This window comes from Gavialis gangeticus, unplaced genomic scaffold (assembly GCF_001723915.1).
Source record: "Gavialis gangeticus isolate Ggan-Ray unplaced genomic scaffold, GavGan_comp1, whole genome shotgun sequence".
NCBI lineage: Eukaryota > Metazoa > Chordata > Crocodylia > Gavialidae > Gavialis > Gavialis gangeticus.
This window is the reverse complement of record NW_017729025.1, coordinates 16538068-16544329: the sequence shown is the minus strand read 5'-3', so window position 1 is coordinate 16544329 and position 6262 is coordinate 16538068. Positions and strand designations below refer to the sequence as shown.

Here is a 6262-nt window from a genome sequence, read left to right as displayed (position 1 = left end):
ATGTGCGGTCGTGAACCATACTTGCTGCACCTGGATCGATCAGCACCAACGAGTGGAAAAAGACCTCTGCACCATTAAGAGACAGTTGCAGATGATCCATGCAGTTGCAAAGGAGAAAACCTTCAATTGGTGGGGGTGGCTACCAGATATAGGGGAGTGATGGAAATCCCTGCTAAAATGGTATATTCTAAGTTTATTATGCATTTTTGCCGTTTTCATTATTATCCAAATGATTCTGTGTTGCTTATGCTGCTGTTTATCAAAAACTGCCCAGAGTGTTTCTAGGTTCTCTAAGACCAAGCTGCAGATGATGGTGCTCAAGGAGGTGGCCTATGAGTGCGAATGACAAGAAAATGTCAAAGGCTTTATAAATATAGAAGTGTAAGCACAAGCGCTTACAAGGGGGGGATGATGAAGAATGGAAAAGTACTGAAAGGAGTGTATACGTGTCGGGACAGGATGAAAGATGTGGGTGAAGGCTGAGCGGGAACAACACGGCGGCCTTCAGGATAAGCTTATCAGAAAACAGCTTGAGAAAACGTGCCTGGTTCAGCAAGACACCAGGATAAGTCACTGTCAGACTGCCAAGAGTATGTTACGGGGCGGGCAAATCTGTATGTGACTTATCAGTATATAAAGAAGTCTGTGCTTTGCTTTTGTTGAGAATTAGCTGCCCCTTGCTTTTTCTCCCGTGGCCACGTAAAATAAAGCACTTCTGATAGCCAAACAGTAATCCTGTCTCAATTTCCACATCAGGGGGTGGATGATGTTTGCCGGTAGTAGGACCACCTGTGGTTCTGGACTGACTCACAGATTTAGAATTTGATTTGGCTGATTTAGGTTGAAATACGGAAAATTTAAATTAAAAAAAGAAAAAAAAATCTGCCTGGTTGCTTTTTAATTCTTCCTTCCACAGGAGTGAAGGACCCTGTCTCCTTTTTCGCAGTCTTCCTGTTCAACTGGTCCCGCCAGCCTTGCTTCGCATTTCTGCTGCTCCTGGGACCCGCACAGCTCTCACAGATGGCTGTTTTGCTGTGAAACGTGAAGCCAGGCACAGAGCGAACAGGCAGAGAAGCACCGGCTGCCCCATGGGTGCTCAGGAAAGGCTGGATTGTGTTTCATGAATCCGAAAAAAAGAGGTGGGCGATTCACGTGGACGCTGCAGGACTCAGGGAATGACCTCTTTGGGCAAAGCCCGAGAGCTGCTCGTGGGGCGCAGACAGGGCAGGGCAGAGCTGGTGATGGCAGCTGCCGAGGGGAAGCTCTGACCCTGCCACCGGCATGTGTGTAGCCTTGTCACCAGGGGGTGACGCTGCCATGGGGTTGCATATGTGTGTGAACTTGCCACAGCACGGCCACAGGGTCGTGTCTGCCACAGGGTGAGTGTGACCCTGTCACAGGGGTGTGCATGTGTGTGTCTGTCACCGTGACCACCACGTAGGTGGGCTCCCCAGGGCAGGTTATTGTCTCTGATATGTCCTCCATAGGAGGTCTATATTGAGCAGATTTTTTTTGGTGTTGGGTGGTGGAGCTGGAGCTTGCTCCATCCACTCCATGCATTGACATGCTTCCAGGACCGGTGCAAAAAAACAGGAAAAAAAAAAAAGTGTCTGTCTCCCATGAGGTGTGTATGTGTGGACCTGCCACGTGTGGGGTGTACGTGTGCTTGGGACCCCAGGGGAGGCGGTGTGTGTGTGTGTGCGCCACAGGGGGACAGTGTACGTGTGTATGTGTAACCCCACCGAGGTGGGGATGTGCCATAGGGGGAGCGTGCGTGTGTCTCCCACGATGGGGGGTGGGGGTTATACGCGCGCCACGGTGGAGGGAGAGTGTCCGTTTGTGACCCGGCCCCGGGTGCGTGCATGCCCGTGACCCCGTCAAGGGGTAGGTTGTGACCAACACCCGCCTCCCGCGGCCGCTGAGGGCAGCTCTGACACCGCCCCCCGCGCGTCACTCCAGGGCCGAGCCAATGCAGTCCCGTGATGACGATTTCCCTCCCCGCCCCTTCCCTTGCAACCCCGTTGCCTCACGGGGCCGCGCAGCTACCCAATCAACAAGCCCAGGAAGGCGAGGCGCCGCCGCGACTAGCCAATGGCGTGCGGGGAGGGGGGGCAGCAGCAAGGACGGTTGTAGCAGCACGAGGCTGGAGTGAGGTGCGCGCGGCGGGAGGAGCGGTGTGAGGAGGAGGAGGGAGAGAGGATGGTGTGAGGGGAAGCGGGGGAGGGGCGGTGTGAGGACGGAGCGGGGGAGGGGACTCAACAACGCCGTGGACGCAGCCAGGTGGGTCCAGCCCCGGCGGTGAAGCACAGGGGCGGCGCGCTGCTGGTGCCGGATGTCTGGACCTTTCCAGGCCGGGGCCAACGACCCCCGTGGTGCTGCTGTGTCCTGGGGCTGCCTGAAGCGGAGAGCTGCGGGGAATGGGACCGGCAGGTGTCCACGTAGCCCTGTACCTGGCAGCGTTCCCACTTCAGCGCCACCTCTGCCACCTTCCTGCCGCTTTCTGATGTGCCTCGAGCAGGGGGAGCGGCGGCGGAGCAGCGCCACGTGGGCAGGAAGGCCGCGCTTGCCCAGTGTCTGGTGCCGGGCGTATGTGGGAATGGCGGTAGATCCAGGGTGGCAGTCCCCTGTCCTAGAAACGTCCACAGAAAGTTAAAGGGTTGAGCGCAAGGTTCCCTCTAAGCTGCGTACGCGCGCGGCCGTGCACACAATTTTTGTTTTGCCGCGCATTTTTTTGATGCCGCGCGCCCGCCTGCCCAGAGGAGCTGGGCTACGGCTTCCTAGAAACCCAGAGCGCGGCGCAGGCACTGGAGCCGGCGGTAAGTTGCCTCTTGGGTGCGCTCCACTCCTCACCACCCCGGCATCCCTGCCGGGAGAGAGAGTGGTGCGGGGCAGGCAGTGGCTCCTCCGCGAGGGGGAGTGGGGACTGGGGCGGGAGCTGGGGCCAAGCCGGGCACCTCCGGGAAACCACTCTGCTCCCCAGCCCCTCTGGGTGGGTTTCACCCGAGCCCCGATGCCATGTGCCTTCTCGCTGCCTGGTCTGCTCAGTGGCAGGACACACAAGGCTCCATGCTGTTTTCGAAGTCTGGAGGCACAGAGGCAGTGTGGATCATTTTTGAAAGAGTGATGAAATCTGTCAGATAAGGCAGACCAGGCATACCTTCAGCATGTCACACTACCCGACAGCTTTACAGAGTATGTTAAATGATGCGACTTAGGTCTGTCACATGAAATCCATTCTCTTTTCATACTCTCCTCACGTGGAGCATTATGCATAAACCTTTCTGTTTTGGTAGGGTTTTATATTTTAATTTTTTAGCAATAAAATATATATAGTTTAGTATTTCAAGACCCTTTTCTCCCAAATAATGTTGTGAGAATAATTTGTTCCGCACGCCGAAAGGGGGAGGCGGGACCAATTTGGGAATTGACCGACGCGGCACGCTCACAGATCAGAGCTGCGTGCTCACAGACCTTAAGCCTTTAGAGGCAATATTGTTTGAGGGGCGAGGCTGGAATCGTCTGTGTCCCATGGGTCCTGGCACGTGCTTTTATTGCTTGCCCTCATTTTCTTTTTCCTTTTGGCTATGTTAGATTGTACTGTACATCATCGATCATTGCTGCTGCTTCTACTTATTTCTGTTCTGAAATACAAATCAATTGTATACATGAATAGTAGAATTCTTCATATAATTGGGAGTTGATTTCAAGAGAAATATTGTAACAAAATGTTGAATAACGATATCTCCTCTCCATCTCTTGCTGAAACTATTCATATACTTTCTTTTTTTGCCTCCAGGAACACTGTTAGTATCACAAAATCATTTAGATTTCCTTTATGCTGACTGTAATTGCGAATCTCATTTCCTTCCTCCACACGACCCAAAATGATTACACTCTTGTTTTCAGTTATCAATTATTTCCTAACCCTGCTTTCTCTTGCTTAGTATTTCAGCACGAATTAATTACTACAGATGGATGAGTGCCTTATAATTGATAAGCAATTAACAAATTGGCAAAATGACAATCTAACAAGCTTAACACTGGCAAATGGCTTGTTAGACGGGGATATTCTGGCAGTTCCTTAGATGGTTATATATACTGGTGATTATAGATAATTGAGGATATAACTCTAATACAGTATGTGCTTATGTCTGTTGCTATGGAAATGGCTGAGATAGCAGGAATTAAGCATTATGATTTCCATGCAGGACCAGAAAGGACAAGCAGATGGGGTGTGAAAGCACTAACTCTTGTTTAAAAACACGCAACTCAGTTACTAGCAAACTGGATCAAAATTCTGCTTCACTTGTATAAGGTAAGTAGATGTTTTTGTTTTTTTTTCTTTAAACTTTAACATACACTGAAGTTTCTATAGTTAAGGTACCACATGCAGGACTTCAGTAGGTTAATTGATTGGAAAGAAAAGCTAATTCAGCAATTAAACATTACAGAATTTCCTGCTTTAGAAACGATTTTGGAATCAAAATGTCATCGCTACAATAACTAGAAAAGGGGCAACCTGTAGTGAAGTGTTGGGGAGTACCTGGATGCTTGAAGTGCAAGTACAAAGTGAGACCAAGTGATTTGTAGTGTTTGGAGACTGTAGCACCAAGTCACATATTTGGAATGGTTGTAACCATACGTCAGATCAAAATGTGCAAGAACCATGAATCAGTATTTCCCCGCGCAAAGCATGAGACTGGACAAAGAATTATGAAGATAATTATGGAAAGCTGAGATTCTCACTTTAATTCAGTAATGAGCCTCTGAGAGAACATTGTAGAGATCTGTGATATAATCGTTTGGAAACAGCTGTTTGAAAAGTTCAAGACCTTATTTTCTGCATGTGACATTGAAAATTAAGTTTCATTCAACAGATTCAGTAATACATGTGGTAAGGAAAGAAGAGGGTCAACATGGCATGACTGATTTAAGAAGTAGTGCAGAATTATCTGATTATTGCGAACAAACCTGTTTGAGCCTCACATTTGAACAGCTTACTTGCTTTAAAGTTTAAAAACACTGACAGCTTTGAAAGTGTTTCATCTGTTTTTTTGACTCATCATTAGTGATATCAAGTGGACTTTTTAACAAATAACATTCTGTTAATTAAATATGGGAAGTAAAATGTCATCTATGTGAGGACAACTGTAGATATACAGTATACAAGCATCAATAATTAATCCATAGTTTGTTACCTATATGCTGTGTGAAGAATTTTATTCCCAGAATGTCACACTTCAATGAGTGAAAATCATGTATAAATTGGATAATTGGAGGCAATCAAATATTGTATTTAGTAATTCTTAGAGTAAATTTTAATTTTTGCAGAGGGGATATCTAAAAATGTTGTCCCTGACCATCTCATGAGTTTTTGGGGAGGTACGTGGAGGCAGGGGGAAATCAAATTAAAATCTATGAATATGTGATATGTACATATCCAAGATTCCAAGATTCAGTCTGAATTTGAAACTAAGAGAACTTTTCTCTTGCCCTCCAGAGAAGCTACTGAAGTCCAGCCTCTTCTTCATTTTTGTGGGGTTTTCTACGCTCTTTCACGTTTCCCAACCACCTTTCTGAGAGGCAGACAGCAGCACTTTGCAGTGTTCATCTCACCAGTACTATATACAGAGGGAAAATCACCTCCCTGTTCCCTTGTTTATGCATCTGTGGTTCATATTAGCTTTTTTTAGTACAGCATTACCCTGGGAGCTTACACGAAACTTCTTGTCCACTACAACCGTATCAAACTTGCTGCTTTCCATAAGAAAGCATATTGGATTATGCACAAGAGAAAGAAAAGTAATTTGAGAACTAATGCTTCTTTGCCATATACAACAACCTAGCCGCATATTACTTTTGCAGTTGTACAGTTAAACAGTTATTTTTTCTGTTCATCATAACCAATTTGATCTATGCCAGAAAGAGGCAATGGAACTGCTTAGATGTGTCAACTGCTTCTGTATCTCAATCCGCTTTCCTGCCAACATCCTTTTGTGGAGGATTTGTCAGCACAAATTGGCTGCAACCCTTTCTTTTGCCTTATCCCCTCTTGTTGCTAGAGTAGCAAGAAGGAGTAGGTGACAATGAAGAGTTTCAGTTAAATTGTACTTGTGTAACCAAGTTGCACCTTCCTTAAGAAAAAGGAGAGGCAGCCCATGTCTGACAGGCCTCTTGGAAACATGGGAATAAAAGGGGCCTGTCTAGTCATCTGCCATCACAGGCAACTGTCAAAGAAACTTGTTTAAGCTGATCAAGCGGC

At 47.4% G+C, this 6262-nt stretch overlaps 1 protein-coding gene across 2 annotated transcripts in view; it reads left to right on the top strand.

The window, feature by feature from the left end:
* Positions 1 to 2032: 2032 nt before the first annotated feature.
* Positions 2033 to 6262, top strand: part of WDR89 (WD repeat domain 89) — a 26050-nt gene continuing 21820 nt past the window's right edge. The window contains exons 1-2 of one of the 2 annotated variants that reach the window (XM_019518443.1): positions 2033 to 2153; positions 4209 to 4315. The gene's annotated coding sequence lies outside the window, so the exon portion shown is untranslated. Of the gene's footprint in view, positions 2154 to 2795; positions 2817 to 4208; positions 4316 to 6262 lie in introns of those variants that run through there. The other variant, XM_019518444.1, reaches the window with a different exon arrangement.